Source organism: Vanessa tameamea, chromosome 26 (assembly GCF_037043105.1).
Source record: "Vanessa tameamea isolate UH-Manoa-2023 chromosome 26, ilVanTame1 primary haplotype, whole genome shotgun sequence".
NCBI lineage: Eukaryota > Metazoa > Arthropoda > Insecta > Lepidoptera > Nymphalidae > Vanessa > Vanessa tameamea.
The window spans coordinates 2929863-2949587 of NC_087334.1; the positions used below are offsets into that span (position 1 = coordinate 2929863).

At 30.8% G+C, this 19725-nt stretch overlaps 1 protein-coding gene across 9 annotated transcripts in view; it reads left to right on the top strand.

Annotated features, from left to right (window-relative positions):
• Pmca (plasma membrane calcium ATPase) overlaps positions 1 to 19725 on the top strand; it is a 172159-nt gene that overhangs the window by 74464 nt on the left and 77970 nt on the right. For 3 of the 9 annotated variants that reach the window (XM_064219168.1, XM_064219174.1, XM_064219175.1), the window contains exon 1: positions 4264 to 4687. The exons of 3 other annotated variants lie outside the window; for them this stretch is intronic. The gene's annotated coding sequence lies outside the window, so the exon portion shown is untranslated. Of the gene's footprint in view, positions 1 to 4263; positions 4688 to 19725 lie in introns of those variants that run through there. 3 more of the 9 variants (XM_064219177.1, XM_064219176.1, XM_064219178.1) reach the window with 3 other exon arrangements.

Below are 19725 nucleotides of genomic sequence, written 5' to 3' on the forward strand. Positions count from 1 at the left end.
GTTCCCATACAAAAAAGCGATTTTTATGCCGTTTTTATAGATCATGGTAAGGAACCCTTCGTGCGCGAGACCAGCTCGAGCTTGGACAGGTTTTATAATCTATATGATACTCAACCTCCCCGAACCACAGACCTTCTAAATCAATTTGTCCGGACAAGTTATTCTTAAGAGAGACTAACCAGCAGCGCAGGTGCAGGAGTGCAGACACATAATTCGATGGAATGGCAAATCCGACTCAATAGGATTTGGGCACAGAACATACAACTTTACTTGTTTCCCCGTTATAAGAATTTAACTGCGAACTTTCAAACACTGCTGAGAGTGACTCGGGGTTTGAATCCAGTACCTCAGGATCTATAGCGTTAAAAAACAAAACATATCTTCTCCAGGCTGTATTATATAATACCAATGCCATTGCTAAGAAGAATGAATGTAAAAAAAATAATGTCACGTTTATGGGTTTGAATATCGGATTTCTGGATTTCCCGATGCGGTCTAATAACATAAAACGCAGAATTGAATTCCAAGCTCCGTAATACCTATTATGTTTTAAGATTGTCCTTTCTTCATCGGTAACTTATAGATACCTTGTTTAATACCTACGCAAAAGCTTCTAAAAAGAAAGTATATAGATATTTTATAAACTTTATATATATATTATTAAAATATATCTCTCTTAGAATATTGATATTTTTTTATAATTTTGTTTTCGTACTTAAAGAATAGATACTTGTAGGTGTTATATTTTTGACATGGAACTCAAAAAGTATTTGATTGTTATTGAAAAAAGCAAATCTTTACTACGATTTCTGTTATGAAAGTTTTTTACATGACGAAAATAGGTTATATTTTTAGGGTCATACATGTATGTATGTAAGATTCTTTCTATACCATCATAACTTTTAAATATTTTATAGATATGGATATATGGTGGAAAATATAATTTATAAAATAACGATTCAAAAGTGTGAAAGTCTCCTTGAATAAAGTATTCGATTTTGATACGTTGGAGTCCTTACATCACACAGTTCGATACTGGCCAAGTTTTTTATTTTTTCGGTATTGTGCAGGGCACTCGTATTATTTTAATTATAGATAATTAAATTAAGTTATGTTCAACAATGTCTACGCTGATTGTGAACTAATTTTATTTATTGTATATGTATTTATTGAATATATTAGCAAATTAAGGTATAATAGTTGTTTTGTTATAAGGCACTGACTCTAAAAATAGATAACGAATTAGGTAATGTTTAATAATTATTATTTTTCTCATAAATTTCTCTTAACGTTCAATACCTGTGTGTCAAAGAAACGGGCTCACAATTGTTTAAGGTTTATTTTAATTTAAAGACTTAAATAACTGCAACATATTATTGGCAACAATTCTGTCTTTTGATTTTACTTGTTAATTTAAATTTAAAGAAAAAGTATTTTAAAAATGTCGATATAATATAAATCGATAGTCTCATCACTACCGACGTCTGTATAATTTCTATTAGAAACATGGTCGTGGATATTTTCGAATAAATGATTGTACTACATTGTCTGTAGAAAAGACGCCAATTTTACACCCAACACCACTCTCACTAAATTGCCACCGATTGCAGGCAGGTGTGTAGGCTGTTTAACAGCCCATAAATGTCACTCGTACACAAAGACCTCCATGTCTACTTGTATCGTGAAGAATTTGGAACTTATACCGATGCGCAATTCTACGGCGAGTTGTTATATACAGTTGCGTTAAAATTTGTTTTTCATTACCAAACAAGAAAAAAAAATGGGCACAATCTAAGTTTTATAATTCAATAATGCTTAGATTTAATTTACCTTATTCAACTGGCTATCTCGACTTAGCTTTAATTATAATTAATAAATAAAAATCTTCCCAAATATATATATACTAATATTATAAATGTGACAGAAACAGGGATTTAAAATTCATAAATGTGTAGAATTTCGCATTAATACCGATACAGTGCGTATTACCGTCTTTACCATAGGGCACATGGGGCACGTGCCCCGGTTACTTTAGAAGTCATGTACACAAGCATCGACACACAAATACATAATACATTTGATCACGTACCTCAAAATTAAAGCAATTATATAAATCGCGTACAGTCGCGTTCATAAACTCGCGATATTATATACAATTACGATAAGGACTTTATATTAAATTAAAATTACAAATATTATATAATATAATATTTGTAACAATATTACATATATTTAAATGGCCAAGATGCCTAACCAAATAGATTAATTCGTTTTAATAAAAATCACGTAATTTGTTTTATTATTTGCAGCTTAAATATAGGTAAGTAATTATGATATAATATAAGACGAAAACGATAAAATTCACCTATTGTGTAAATTGATTTTACCGTTTATATAAATATTATTAAAACGATCTTGTTAACAAATTTTTATTCTGAAGTACAAAGACGAATTCATATTATTCTTACGTAAGAATACGCTCACTGCTAAAAGAAATGCTTTAAAAGAAAATGTAGCAAATATAAAGTAAGGGACTCCATTTGAAGTATGACTTGGTTTAAAAGGTTTAGAAGTATACGTCTCTGTGCATTTTTTCGTCTCGGAAAAATGGAACGGAATATTTCTATGAGGTAAAAAGTGTACGTAACGTATAATGCAAAAAAATAACATAATGTGACTCGCGTGTAGATACTGGCATTATAATATAGCCAGAATACTTTTACTTAAACTACTTATTCATTTATATTTAATCTGTCCATAAAAATCAAATGTTAGAAATTAATTGATATAATTTTTAAATGTAGATAATAAACCTTTTTTATATTATGAGATACTTTTTTAGGACTTGGAATGGGAAAAGTTAATAGAATGTTTAGTTAAAAGACCCACCGTTTTGGCTTTGGTTACTAGAACAACCAGACTCAAAGTGATTATTATTTTTCCAGTACTATTTAAATTATATAGCCTTACCAAGTTAATAGTTCCATTTGCATTATAATTTCAAATACTTAAATTGAAATTTGGTTTCGGGTCGCCGTTTTTACAATTTATAGTAAGACTTTAAAGAATCAAGAACTACTTCTTCTCACGAAGACGTAGTTAGAACTTAGAAGACCCAAACATAACTATATCATTTATTATGAGAGCTTAGAATGGTAGGCATTTAATTAAAGCACACGCAAATATACATAAATATTAATATTGTATTCTGAGGTATGCAAACCGCCGACACGTTATGAATAAGCAAATAAATTATACTGATTATTAGTTTTAATGCAAAGAATATTTAAATTAATTTAATTTAATAACTTATATAAGAAATCTTTTTCCTGTAATGTTCCATCATTCACTCAATTTAAATATAAAATACAGAACGTAGTTTACGAAATTACTAAGGATTTTTTTTGTTAACAGTACTAGGTAAGAAATATAAATTACTAAATATAATAATATAACATTATATTTATTTCTTAAATATTATCAAAATTTATATGAATGTATAAAATTAGAAATCGATTTTAAAGCCTTAGTATTAGTAAATTAACGTTTCAGATAAAATAAAGGTCAGTTCATAAGTATTCATTCTTTGAGTACATTTTAAGTATTTTATGTTTTTTTTTGATCATGTAGGTACAGTGTATGTATATAATTATTCTGGTAAGCTTAATTACAAATATTAATAGTAAAACAAATTACATAATTATGTAAAGAATACCTAAAAAAGCAACGCTTCACGCGAGCTAGTTAGTTGTGTACCTACTCTAAATAATTAAACAGTTTCCATTTCTATACAATATTATGTGCCTAGGTTGCTTGTACGAAGTACAAACCCATTTAGTTTTGTACAAGTAAAATTGTAAACGGCAAGCTTTTCGCATGCGCTGTGCACTTTACGGTTACCGTACTAAATATAAAAGCGGTATCAGCGCTGTTCCGCTCAAGATACCACATTTCTTTTAAAATCGATCGGCTAATACAAGCGCAGGGTTTGTCATTCACTGACGTCGTACCCGCGGCTCGACTGACGCATGCGCGTCTGGCAATCGTCTATCCCGCACAGATACAGATGACTACTCGCGTACAAGTTTTTTCGTAGTCCATCGTGATCTTTTAAACGTGGTCGTGTTACTTTATCGCTAGAATTTACGTTTGAGCAGTTATCTCATTTTGTCGCACAGAGATATAGATAACGTCAACGTTAGTAAAATATTTTGTCAATTATGCGATAAGGAAATTGCTGCTGTTTTATTATATAAATGAAAAGTAAATTGCGACAAAAGCATGCCGTAGCGGCCGGATTGTCATCGAGAGTGTGGTGACGGACGGACGGGTTTCGAGTCGGAACGTGTATGGCACGGTGGCCTCGCCAGTCAGAAAAGCGGACTCGGACCGCGCGGTAGCGCGGCGCGTCGGTGCTTGTAGTTTTTTAGTTTGACAGTTGGCGCGTTTTTCGTTTCTGTTAAATTAGGTATTTTGTGGAAAGCATAGATTTTAAGTTAGTGTAATCTGTGTATTTTCTGTTTACCTTAAGTGTTCGACTAGTCATTTGTGAGTAATTCATTGCCGGCTGTGAATTGAGTGATTGCACGCCCTGTGTACTCTCGCCGTGTAAAGTGCAGGATTTTGTGTTTTTTTTCGCTGGAAAATAGTTTTGTGAACGTGTGACGTGCTGCTGGGAACGACAAAGGTAGGTTATCGTCTCGTATTTACATATTCCGTTCAAGTATATCGTGGGTTATAGGATATTCTATTTAGGGCAGCCGGTTTCTCTCACGGACCTGCAAAACATGTCCCAAATATAGCAAAACTGGATGTTATGTCGAGTTATTCATAGTTATTTCAAGGGAGAATGTGTATGATTATTGAAAATTACTTTATCCCTTGGTGGCCGGGCGAGACGATCGAGACAGCTGTACATACGTAACGGGTAAAAATAAATACTCGAACATTATACGTAGCTAGACAAACCGGCTTCGTGGACAACGTATCATTAGTGCATATTATACAATATCTGCTATAATTGTTAGGTTAGGTTAGTGGGACACTTTACTTAAAATAAATCACTTCATAATTAACAATATAATCAGTAGATATCTATTTATATGTAATTTGCACAATCAATTGATGTATTGATTTAATCATATTATTTAACATGAATTGCATTCCAGTAGTTTGTAATGATATAAACATTTTCCAATTACCCCCTTTTAAGAAAAACATCATAGTATGTAATGTGTAGTATTAATGTTACCACAAATAACTAGTTATATAATTATTCCATATAATATAAACATAATGCATTATCAAAGCAAATTTAATACACATTACTGGCAAAATTTTACTCATTAGATATTCAGATTATAAGTTTTATTATGTTACTAAAGCTTGATTAAAATTGATCGAATACTTGAAACATTAAACCACACTACTTTTTTCATCCAATTATGTCAATATTGAGTTGCATAGAACATAAAATAATAATTAATTACATAACCTATCTCTATAAAACCTGAAAAAATGGCAGAATATTTTGCACCTTGGCAGCATTGATATATAAACTAGAAAAAAAACTTCTAGAACAATTTGATTATTCATATAACACATCAAATTATTAATAATAAATTTAGTCATTGTGGCATTTTCTATACTGGTCATTTCTAAGAACTATACAAACTATAATAATAAAAATTATATAAAAATATATATCACATTTACACAGTACAAGTATCTCTATAAATAACATATATCTGATTAATAAATAGTTTTTACTAGTGACTTATAATGCTTTAAAAGTAAGACCAAATAATAAATTTTATATGATATAATGTCATATCACATATACTATATAAACTATATTTAGATATAACAAATATTAACAATCCATTTTTGAATTATTAATGTCAATGGAAGTTAAGGCACTCCCTCACAAAGTAGTTAATTATATTATTCAGTAATAGTTAAATGTATGAACTAATTTGTAATATGATTTTATATTTAAGATATTTGAAACAGATTATAAAACTGGGTTAAGAAAAGAGGTACTAATTAATTAGAGTTTACTATTTTAAGAGATTTGGTAGAAAATATTTAAGCAATAGTCTAAATGGCATCATTATATATTTTTGTTTCTTATTGGAATGTATGTCAATTGAATTAGGAAAAATTCATAATCAATTCTATAAAAAAGCCTTACAAAATTTGTAAGTCGATATATTTTATTATATAACATAAATGACTCAGAACAAACATGATATGTTTGTATCTTTATCGAGTAGCATAAATTTAAACAGAGATGGCATTAAACTAATTGCGTTTAGACTAGTAATTATTACTATCAAGTATTTACTGTTTACGTCACTATATGTATGTATATCTAAACCAGTTCTTTTTATAGAATTTTTCCTTAAATTATAATGTTCCTAGAATGTGATATTGAATGGATTTAAATCTTTATTATGTATGTGATTCAAATAAATATTTTTAGATATAAAGGATATTTTTATTGTTAAATTATAGATAATTTATAATTATATATATTAGAATATAATTCTTAGTTTATTTTCAATAATTATCTGATTTTAAACTAATTTTCCAAACCAAAAATGTTCTTCAAATCTTAGCTTAAAATTGGCACAAGTGAAAAATCGAAATCTTTTATGAATTAGATACTAAAATAAATATAAAAATCTATTTTTTATCTAAGTTTTCAACTATATTATATTCAATTAAAGTGTAAATCCTGTGATTCCAAAGTCAAATTATATCAATTAGAAGCATACAACTAGCGAGCCACTGGCAGAGTTACCAATCAATTTGACTGATTAATAACCATAAAATCTATTATTTAATTCATACAATTTATCTTGCTTGTAATACATTGCAACCTATTTACCTAAGGTATACATTATTAATTATTTCATAAATAAATAATTGATATTTAAATATTATCTTAGCATATGTTTTTATTACATTGTGTTACATATTGACATATGATTGGAAATATTTTTATTATCGTGGTATTATTGAATACATACTTTGTATTTCCTCATAAAACACTCAACATATTCAGTGCTGTGTTTGATAGGTATGTTTTGGCAATGGATACATATAGACGATAAGCCTTGAGAAAATCATACGTGCACATGCTTAAATTTAATGTTACGGACTAAAAAATGAAATTATTATATATTTAAGTTGAACTTTTTTAAACATATAGCTGTAGTTTTCTTATTTGTATGACATACAAATAATAATCTAAATAGCAACAGTTCGGATATCAGTTTCGTGTGAACAGTGAATTCCTCCCCTGACATCTGTTTCAAAAATTGCATATAAATTTTGGACACGATTTAATCTTAATAAAACTGTATGTGTAATTTTTTTTATGATGTCATAATAATAGTTCACAAGCTGACAACAATCCTAACTATACATGTATCAAAATATAATGTATCTGTTTGATCTTTGAAATTAAAATGTTACATATAAAATGGCTTCAGTTTTATAGCTTGTTGTTAAAATATATTTTTCGCCGAGAACTTCATTTTAAAGACTGCTCCAAGAATATTTATAGTCTTATGAAATTATTTCAAATTTGCATTTTTTACCAATGCAGCCTAAAGTAAAAATGTGGAAACCGACATGTCTCGGTTTTGCAATAACACTGCAAACGCTTTGGCACGGATAGTGCATGTATTGGAGAGAGGGGCGCCGGGAGTATGCGACGATTTCGACAGAAATATGGCGACTAGACGGCCGTTACCCCGCCGTGACGATGTTCCAGATGCTATTAATTACGCGATCGGTAAGGGGTGAGGTATAAATACACTTTAAAAAGCGAGCGCGGGCCATTCGCGTCGTCACCGGCGCGTGCGTCACTCTATAACGCGAATAGAAAACGGGTGACCCTCAGGGGGGGTGACGTCACCCAGTATGCGTGACGGCCAGGCTCGCCTTACTCGTAGTACCGTGACAAGATGAGCGCAATTGTTGTACTAATCAGTTATCCGATGACAGACGTTTTAAAGTTGCAGCATATAAAGATGACACTAGAAAATGTGTTCTAATTTAGGAAAAAAACTGGGACAATCGTTCTATTTACACGAATCACAAATAGTCACACAATCTAAAATAGTGCAAGTACTTAATTATTTAAGATCTTCAAGAAAAGTTCTGATAACGAATAATTATTGATATAGACTGGACTTTATTCGTTAGTATTTTATATGGGTACAAGTTATCACAGCTTCACAGACACTTAAAATGAGTCACGTTACCAAGAGGTCAAGAGTTAGGAATCAATCTGACATCATTGCTAGCGTCATTTTAACGAGTTTATAAGGCCGCAGCTTAAGGAATGGTATCACTATTTGAAACAATTACGAAGGTCAAGAACCCGTCTAATATTTGCTTAATGGGATCCATAATTGAACCAAATAAAGCAAATTAGGACAATTAGAAACATAGTTCTAAAATCATCTAAATCTTGAGAATTGGGCCCAAAGATTTAACTAACAATGTTCCAGTCAACCCAAGCAGTTTGCAGATTTATTTCCAATATTGTCCACGACTCAGCTTGACCTGGAAAAAGTATAAGCAAAGATCCTTGAATAATTCAAGTAACAATGGCAGTTTTGAGGAAGTTTAACGAGGGACACTGCAAATAGTTTGGCAATGGCTCCCGCATAGTTCTTGGCAGACCGATCGACGGCTTAATTGATTAAAACGCCGAACTGCAATTCGTGTTAGTGTAACTATGTAACCTTGTTTGATTGTCTTTACGAAACGTAAATTTCACTTACAAACAACAGGCACACGCACACGCAAATACGTGTTTATTCAAAATTGATAGATATGTTGATTGACGCTTATACGTAACCCGCAGAATACGAGTCCGAAACAATAACCTTCTATTCTCAATATTGTGGCACATTGATTGATGACATCTGTTTATAAATAATCAATGAAATATTCTTTTAAATAGATTTAGGTGTATATATTTCGAGATTAATAGACTTCGAAACAGTTTGATCGATAACGATGAAAATTGGCACATTTTTAATGGAAACGGGTTTTTTTGGAACGATGTTCTTTTATGCGAATTACAGAAGAATGTACTGGCAGAAATTTTGACGTACGGAAAAATCGTCATCCCTCTTCCAGGCGAAACTTCCCTCTCTTTCTCTTTGTCTCTTTTCTATGAACGGTTTAAAATTATTTTTGGTACTATTTTAATTCACACGGAATTTTTAATAACAATTTAATTTTTTGACATTTATTTATTGTCAAATGTTGTCGATTTATTTTACTGTCTCTTATTATTTGTTGCTCCAACCAGGTGTCGCGCGACTCCTCTCGTTTCTTCTATCCCCCTTTGTTGCAACTCGCCGCTAGATGGCGCTGCTGCATATCAACTTCTATACCATCTGATCACCGTGCTATTTGACCACGAAAATATTTTCTATTATTTTTTTGTTTAAAGGCGAATGACATTCCTTTTTTTATATAAATGGTTTATTTTGTTATAACTAATGTAAATAATCACTTTAAAAAAAAAAACAAATTTGCTACCCGGTGGTTGTACGTTTAGATCTTTAAACTGTGCAACGGATTTTAATGCAGTTTTCACCAAATAATAGAGTGATTCAAGAGGAAGGTTTATATGTATAATTTATGCATGTTATATTAGAGAACGGTCGAGAATTTTCCAATCCAAGCCGATTAAAAACAAGAGTATTTTTATTTATCTTTGTTTTTCTAGCTAGGGTAGGTAGTTTTTATATATATAAAGAATAAATAAATGTATTTTTTTATTATTGATACATAGACTCTATATAGAATGTCTGCGGGGTTTTGCTTGATTGCTAATGTATTATGAAAAAATAAAAATAAAAGTCTAAAATATTATAAATGTCATATGTTTAAGCTTCAAAAGGAAATAAATTACCTACATTTCGTTTTTTGCTATTAAACTTGCAATAAGCAATGAAAGTAGTGCAATATGAAAGCACCCACATAGATTCTCGTTGAAATAACTCGTCTAGAAACTGAAGAAAGTAAGTGCGGATTGCACTCAACCGATTTCGTATTGTGATATTAAACATTTCAATCATTATTATACTTAATTATCTAAATACACTGAGACTAGAGAGAAACTTTATTTAATTTAACGAAAAAATTGGTTATAAAAAGAGTTGATGTGAAATTAATATTGATTTCGCTACTATGAAGTGAAAACGGATCAGACGGACAGAGTTGAATATTTTGATTATTACTATGGATGTCATTAATTCATATAGTATCAGAAGAATGTAATTAAAATCTCTAAATCAACGGTATACTAAACATATTGATAATTGTGTTTCAATTAAATGCAAAGCTACAACTTTCGTCATGAGGGCTCTAACGAGAACCGAAAAGGGATTTCCATAAATGTATTTATAGTAATCTTTTGTATATATAAATAAACTCATTACCGAGAATGAGATTGGATATTTATATCATTTATTAAATGACGTCTAAAGATTTTTTAAACAAAAGCTAATTTTAAATTTCAAAGGGAAATTAATCTCAATAGATTACCGATTTTTTCACAGCGGAATTGTTTATTTAAAGGAATAATGCTGTCATCAAAGTGGGCATGAAATACGGTTAATTGCAAGTGCGGATTTAATTTTTTCGTTTCCGATAACAACTTAAATCTTTAAAACGTATTTTTTTATAGTTACTTAATATTGATTATTGGAATTGTTTATTATTTGTGTTTTAAATATTTAATTTGAGTAATGACAAGATTATATTAGGAAGGATGTCAAACAATGTTGTTTATCCATAATTCGAATTGGAATAAGGAAATTAACAATAATATTGTTCATAATTTATTAAAGTAAAACATTTTTTTCTGAATGATTTGTATTAAAAAATATAAAGTATCATTATTGTGAATCAAAAGGAAAGTAAAAAAAAATAATCAACTTAAAAAAAAAACTTCAAGTTAAAATGGAATATAATCAGAAGTTTTCAACTTTCCATCCGAAAATAAATCCAAATGCAAATAAATGACGGCGTTTTGAGATAACATACATAAAAAAGAAAATACAACCGAATTGATAACTACCCCCTTTTTTTTAATGACAGTTAAAATACACAAATATCAAAATTGAACGATTCGTTCCTAATATAGTGATCTATCACACCGTTGCACGAAACCTCGGTTTTTTATATAAATTTCAAAGTAGATAGTTTACGTTCGTTTGATAAGCGTGGGCGCATGACTCACGCGCAAAGATGGCCGCGAACAATTGGTAATTATCGGCAACAGCGTCTGTTTGTTGTACTGGCCGTATATATTATCTTTTTTTTATACAATGGACGTTCACTTCCCGTGATAATATATTTTTTAGTCTACTTTATAGTTACGCATTCCAACTTAAATTTTTGTAAGCGTAACAGTCTTAATTAATAATCAGACATTAATATAGATTTAAAATTTTCGATGCCTAAATTATTACATGAACGCACTACAAAGTATTGAGCGATTCAATACGTTTACACAGTAAAGAAGAGGAAGTGTTCCATTAATCTTACTTAAAGTGATTAAACGGTGTAGTATCATGATTATTTCGAGATGAACAACATTTCTATCTATTCGTCGGATGATTCACGAATGCTTATTAAATAGCTAATATCTCATTGTGAATTGTAAAAAAAAAATATAAACACTGTCGTCTATTTTAACACGACTTACCATAAGAATAGAATTAATCGGTAAATTAGCACATAAAAATTCTCAAGGATTTAGATACGTTTAAAATTTTAAAGATGATAAATATTAAATCAATATTTAGTATTAAACGTACTTGGGAACCAAATTGTAAGGTAGTTTAGGTAGAACTATTTGTGGCTGTTATTACCATCACCAACGTCACGACGAAGTAAATGGTCTCGGTTATTGCCACAGACTTGATAGGAATCGTTAACGTCTTAGTAACTTGTAACCAACTTAAATAACTATCGCCCTTAATACGTTGTTAAATATCTCACGGTACCATTTAATGATAATGATTATAAAAAAAATTAATTGAAAGCGAAATATTTATTAAACTATTATATTCTGTAACACAAGATAATCTTGTCGTTCCAATTTGATCGTTACTTGACATTTAATTTAATTATAACAAGCAACATCGGTTGTTTATAAAGCGTAGCGTAAATGCATTTCAATGACTTATTTAAGAAAACGTGTTGCAAGGATCGCTAGTGACCACCTTGCTGATTCGACTCGCACCATGTGTCAATATCGCGTGCCGGTCTTGCGATGAGATAATTTTTTTATGTCTCGACGTCCCACGTGTTCGGTAATATAATAAGAGGTACTGGCTCGAGGTCGCCGGCCATTACATCATGCGATTTTTTTTTTTTTTAACTTGCTCCTCTACCTCGTGTACCGTGCAGAAGTCCTTAATTAAATTCGACTTCGTGTAAAAATAAAAGTATTATGTTAACTTCATTCATAGTTTATAAGCATGCTATTTCGTAATATATCAAGTTTCGAGATTTACATAATGCTCGCTTACTTAAATATAAAAAAGATCGTGATTATTTTTTTGTTTTGTGGATTTTAATTTTTTGAATGGTTGTTCTGTTATCAGTAATAAAATAATTTATCTAGTTGTGATTTTGTCTGGCAACACAATCAAGTTCCCATTTGACGAATGCATTTTAAAATTCAAAGTAAAATTTAATTTAGCCTTTATAATGCAATTCATCACGAATAAAATTGATTTGTGTATCGCATTTCGTCCTCTACGTCATTCATATTTTACACATTTGACAGAACTTAATCAGATAAACATTTATTTCTTTCTTTTCTTTCTTTAGATACTTAAATGCATGTATCTTTACGATGTTTCCCTTCACAGCCGAGCACGAGATGAATTGAAACACGATTCAAGAACATGAAAACTCAATGGTTCCTACCAGGAGTTTGAACCCGCAATATTCAGGTTTAATGCATATCATTACATCCCTCCAAAAATACAGAACAAAACAGGCACGTAAATTTCAGGACACGTTACAAGAACTTACATATCGTAAGGAAAAAAATAACGGTATATTTTTTTCTGCATTCTTTCTATCAATAAATAATCCAAATAAAAGAAAATAGTAAATAATTTTCCATGAAGACGAAGGTAGTTCGTTAAATGATTTGATTTAAATTATGTAAAAGTATGTCATGATAACACGCTTGTCATAATCTATCACTGTCAGAACACAATAAACGGCACCAGACAACTTATTTCTAAGGTTCACCAACAAGCCGAAGGCATTGTGCCTAGGGTTTTTTTTAGTTTGATCCAATTCCCTGTTCTATTTTGTGCCATACAAACAAAGCAATTGTTCTCACTACGTATTCCATATTGCAATATTGTTCAAAGATTCACAATGAAAAAAAAAAACACCATGTATTTTTATACCGAAATCTAAAAAGACTTAATCGATTGTGTAAAGTTCTGCGTTCTGTATTAAGTGAGCCAAATTATGCTGAAGCTGAATTAACAAATTTCGGTGGAACCATTCTAAAATAAAACCCATGTACGTATGACTAAGTGTTTCTGGTGCAAAAAATGATGACGGAATATTGATGAATTGACGTTATATTGGGGTCGAGTGTGAGCAAACGAACAGGTCGTGACTCGGTGAAAATGGGTCGATGAGAGCTTTCATATGGATAGGAGGATCTGGATAACAGCTATGTCTGATAACAATATACTTAAAAAATTATAATATCATGTACCTCAATGAAAAAATAAAGAAAACATTATCACTTTTAATATTTTAAATACAGACCACCAGGTGCCATCTCGGAGTTATGAATTTCTAGATCTAAATAAAAACACATACTTACCCATGAAGAATTCTGGGCAAGCGATGATTTTTCATGGGTAAGGAGGTGACTTTATCGCCAACCAGGATAACTTTTTAAAGCTGTGTTCTGGTTTGGAGTGTGAATTATGATAGTGTAATACCCCACAAGACCCTTAAAATCTAACATCGTTTCTTATGAACGTTTTAAATTCAATAATTTTACACTAACCAATCTTTGATCGGTTTTCTTTATTCATTGTAACTGATCATTCTTAGTTACAATTTTATTAATAGATTCTTAAAAAAGTCATACCCAAACGTTTGGATACGATATGCGTGTGTAATTTTATTGAAATATAAAAGGTCAATGATCTAAATACGTGTTTGATCTTGATTATACTAATAATATACAACCGGACATATTTTAAGACATCAAAATATTAATCACTTCACGGCTCTTTGGGCGAATATATTAAATGTACTTAATTTTGTTTCACAACTAAACTTTAAACTATGATCACAACTTAGTTATCTCGAATGTTTGAAATTTAATATTGGTGCTTTAATTCAAACAAGCCTCGTAAGAGAATTTTGTATAAGCTGTTTATTTTATAAGTTATTTGTTTATTAAATTTCTTATATTGTAGTTACCATAATAAATTTCTTATCTGTATATAATTTGAAAAAATAGTTACTGAGAATCTTTTTCAAATTTCGAAGTCATAAATTATTTTTAAGGAAGTTAGAAGTAAATTAAATTTTCTGAAGTTAAAAATATAAACGTTATGGGCTGCAGCGACGTTGTGATTCTGAGAAAAAACTTCATTCGGATTGCTTAACACGCATGAAATTGTAGACGCTAAGAACATGTATGCAACACAGGAATGAAATAGCATCTTATTTTAAGCATTAGTTAAAATAATTCTAGTCGAAAAGTATATATGGTTATGTATTTATTCTTTTTCAAGAGCTATTAATGTGTAATAGAAAAAAACATTGACTTTCGATCAAACCTACTTTATTTATTATAAATACCATTATATAAGTTAGCTATACACACAAATATCGTTATTTAGCAGGTGAGTAGTAATTAAATTATGTAGCCCAATGCGGTTAAAATAATACGTTATTGTTATAAATTGTCGTATAGTAGAATTTTATAAAATTTTTGAAAATTATTTCAATATTATAACAATCTAATAATAGACATATTAAAGATCTACCTTGCTATGTTAATGTTATCAAAAATGTCATAAATAATATAACGTGTAAATTGTTTGTGATGTATAATACTGACTTGAGGGTATAATTCGTTGTAAATGTAATTACAGTACACAACACAGTAGTGTAATTATACACGATACCAAGTCATTATTCGCAACGTGACGTAGCATCTGCCCTTAAACCATTAGATTACGTCGGAAAGGATATAATTTAATACGATGATATTATTTGAAACTTAATTAATATTCATACTAATATTAAATACTACGTTATTATTCCATTTGCACGATACGGTTTAGTGTGCTCTTCGATAGGAATTATCATTAGTACAAAAGCATTAAACACACTTCAATTCATTTTCGTCGATGATATTTATGGTTAAGCTATTATCAATTGTAAATTCAATGGAAATTTTATCCAGCGATATTTTTGAATATCATCAGTGACGTAGACAGGGGATACTAACAGTGGTGTCTAATCTAGCTACCAAGCCGATGGTAAAAATCGTAAACATTTCAAAAGCATCCGCGTTCTACATCAGTCAGCTTGTCCAAACACAAGAGTTTGGTAAAACAAGTTATTCGGAGCCAACACAAATTTTCAGCGATGATGAATTGAGAAATCGGGCGTCGGATTGCAGCAGTTAGCGCAGGTGGGTATAATAGATTTTGTAATAAACGAAACTTGAAAGTTTAAATGATGCAAACTGCACCTGCGTCTGCTGCATTCGTATATGGTTGTAACGTTATAAATGAAAATGGTTTTGAAAGGCTCCGAAATACTTCAAGATTTTTTCGTTTATGATATGTTAGAGATACAAGAGCGTCCATATTGATTTCGAAATAGTTATGATTGATTTTCTTGGTGGTAGGGCTTTGTGCAATCCCGTCTGGGTAGGTACCACCCACTCATCAAATTTTCTACCGCCAAACAACAGTACTATGTATTGTTGTGTTCCGGTTAGAACGATGAGTGAGCCAGTGTAATCACAAGCACAAGGGACATAACATCTTAATTCCCAAAGTTGGTGGCGCATAGGTGATGTAAGGAATGGTTAATATTTCTTACAGCGCCTTTGTCTATGGGCGGTGGTGACCACTTACTATCAGGTGGCCCATTTGCTCGTCCGCCAACCAATAACATAAAAAAATATATTAATTAAGTGCGACCAGTGTTTATGTAATATAGTATTTGTATGAAATATTTTACGGTCTAATTTACCGCATTGCTTGAATATTTCTTTAGTAATCACGCAAGGTTTAGGTAAAAAGCACTCTATTTTATTACGATATGCAAATGAATAGTATGTAATTTCTACTGATTATATTTGAAATTAAAGACTATTATTTTACAAAATCCACCGAAATTTAGTACAGCTAAGATCAACGCGAGAACATTCACATACCAAAAATATCTAGGTGTTCAAAGTCTTACGGTATATTTTCAGTCTACAATTAACCCTGGAAGAGTATCGTTATTAATTGATGTAGATGATGTCCAACTACAACGTACCAACGTTTGCTATTACGCAGACAACCCTCTTAGTAAGGCTTACTTGGAAATATTCGAATTAAAAAAAATGAGAATAGCTACTCTAAATTTTTCTATGTATTTTTGCGTTGAATTCAGTATAGCTCCTGGATTTTATACCTACTTCTATTTTTGCGACATAAATATATTTTTTGTTTAAACTGGATAATCCCTACTAACATAATGCGAAACTAACTGTCTGTTACCTCTTCACACTTAAACCGCTGTACCGATTTAGATAAAATTTGGTATCGAAATAGTTTGGGGCCCGGAATAGGATATAGGTTAGCTTTTATCACGAAAGTCTTCCCTTAAGTAAAGCCGCGGTTTCGTCTAGTTTTCATAATAAGATGCCGTTTTATGTTTTGTAATTTTTAATTTATTTACCAATCTTGATGTCTCAATAACAGGTAGAATAAGGTCAACATAATATCAGCGAGGAAACTGTTTCATTGTAAACAAGGTAAGTTGTACATTGTTGTGCGACTTCGCGTGTCACACAATTCAATAAGCAACACCACAATCCGCTCAGTCCATTCATATCCAGTTAACGTTCGAGGGGAGACATTCACAGATACCTATTAAACCCACTTAGCCTACTCGTAAAAAAACTTAAAACGTCAATGTCAGAATTAAGATGTTTAAATCGCGTCAATAAAACTGATTTAGATTTTTTTGGAAACGAAATCTTTATATATATATTTTTTATTTTAAGCATAAATATTATACGTGATTTAATTTTTATGTTCTCTTTATTGCAGCCTTTGCCAAATATTAAACGATGCTCGGAAATAAATGAACACTTCAAACGTACATTAGTACTAAAATACATAAAGGTCAATGAGTTCGTGTCCTTATCTTCGTATATTAAAGTATAAAAACGTGTTGGAAAAAGGCTAAGGCTGTATATGAATTTGATAATTGAAAATTTTCATTAAAAAGGCTTTATAAAAATTAGATTATATGCGCCCTTTTTTGAAAAATATTTTTACGATTAGTTGTGTTCTAGTTTTCTTATAGATCAAACATTAAAGCATTTTTTTATTAAGCCCATCATTTTCTATTATTTGGACGGTGGCGTTGAATCAACCCACCAGAAAAAGCATTACCCAGGAGAATTGACTTTCCCCGACCGTAAAAAATCTACCAATTCCGATGTAGTTTACATACAACGATGACCTCAAATAAATAGGACTAAAACAAACCGTTAATGATGAAAATGTATAAATATTGCTTTGGGTAATACAAAACGTATAACCTTCCTTGAACTAAATGGTTCCATATTTAGTATTGTATTTAACGATAACATTGTTTGAAACTTGTAACACTGATTAATTACGCAATAATAGGTAGATTACATGCTTCGATTTTACGATCGTGCATGTCGATGCGTTATTAAGTCTTAATAATTCTACATCAAGTATAGTTCAAGTATGTAGTGTATATATATATTTGGAACTACTGGTTTTTCTGTCAATAATTTCACAGCACAAGTCAAAAGAGGAAGTCGCCAGTGTTAACGGTTCCGTTCCTCGAAATCGAGTGAGCCGTTTCTCCTGAACCTGAAGGGTCCAGGTCGAATCTAGTCTTGACAACTTTTCCGTTGCGTAAGAGTGAGCGCACACTTGTGCGCTTTTAAAAGAGCACCTCATCATCATCTGAGTTTCATTTGCCGGTTCTTCTCAAGTCTGGATATTTTCTTTTCCGAACCGCTGGTAGTTTTGAAAGCGACATTCAAGAAGTAAGTGAAATGCTTCTATATTGAGTAAATGTTTTGAAGAATAATATTCAAAAGAGTATTTAAAATCAAGCTATATTTAAAATTACAAAAATATTTTCTTTGATACTTTAATTAGAATAAGAAATATATAATTAATTCGAATAAAACGTCTGCGCAAATATTCTAAAAGAAAAAAAATGTTGGATTACGTAACGCTACGAGCCAAAGAATGAAGTTAAGAATGTAACTGATGAGCATGCAATTATTTACTATACAATATTTCAACAACCTACTGGTTGAAATTTATAAAGACACTCTTTACATATTAAACCGCAATGTATAACTAAATTTACTTTTGCGCGTTCTATGAAAATAAATCGGCTTGTAACGAAGCACTACGGTTCCTCGAAGTAGTTTTTGGCAGGTGTAAAGAGTACTCATTGTGTGCTGTCATACCGATGTTCGAGCTCATCAACCTCGTTATAAAATTAGAAATAACTAATTCATGCATTATCAAAACAGCTTCAGTCAATGGTACTGTTTTATAGCTAGAATTGCTACGACATATATAACATACATATATAAACAGAATGTTAATATACCTTTCTCGGTGCCTGTAAGATCTTTTTTATGAAAACTATTATTTATTTTCATAATATTTAATTTAACTATGCGTTACAAATATAGTATTGCTGTAATTTCTCCCTCGCTGACAAGAACATCGTCTATTATTATCAAAATAAGATTCGAAAATGCCTCGCTGTATTTTCTGCGATGTTTTCGTGTACCAAGATTAACTATAAACATTCAAACTAGTGTTGCTAACCAGGATTTGGGTAACGAAATAATATTTGGTCCATGTCCATATACTGTATACTTTTACTATATGAAAACCTACATGTCAGATAAATTATAACGTATAAATATGTTTGCCAGCTAAATATCCCAAACTGCAAACGAAATGAAATAAACTTAGTATTTCTCCCTGGGGAGTGGTCGGGGAGGTGTTGCGTCAGCTTACATGATAAATGTTCGCCACTTGAAAAAGGTGCCCAAATTTAAGAGTTTTCCTCAGCCTCACCATGAAACGATTTTACCTTTTTCTTTCATATTTGTGGTTATTCATTATCCATGCCCTATTAAAAATTAAGTGTCGTTTAATTAAACGTTTCGTTAAAAAGGTTTTATATACATCTATAAATTGATTTGCGTAAAACGAAATACGAAAGTTTTAGAAAATATATATAAGGCTACTTGTAAACCTTGATACAATTTTAAAGTGGAAAACAAAATGACCCATGAGATTATAATTTAATGGAATGACTTAAGGAATAAACAATATATAATTCAGTAAACACCATAGTTGCAAATTCTGTGCCAAGTTT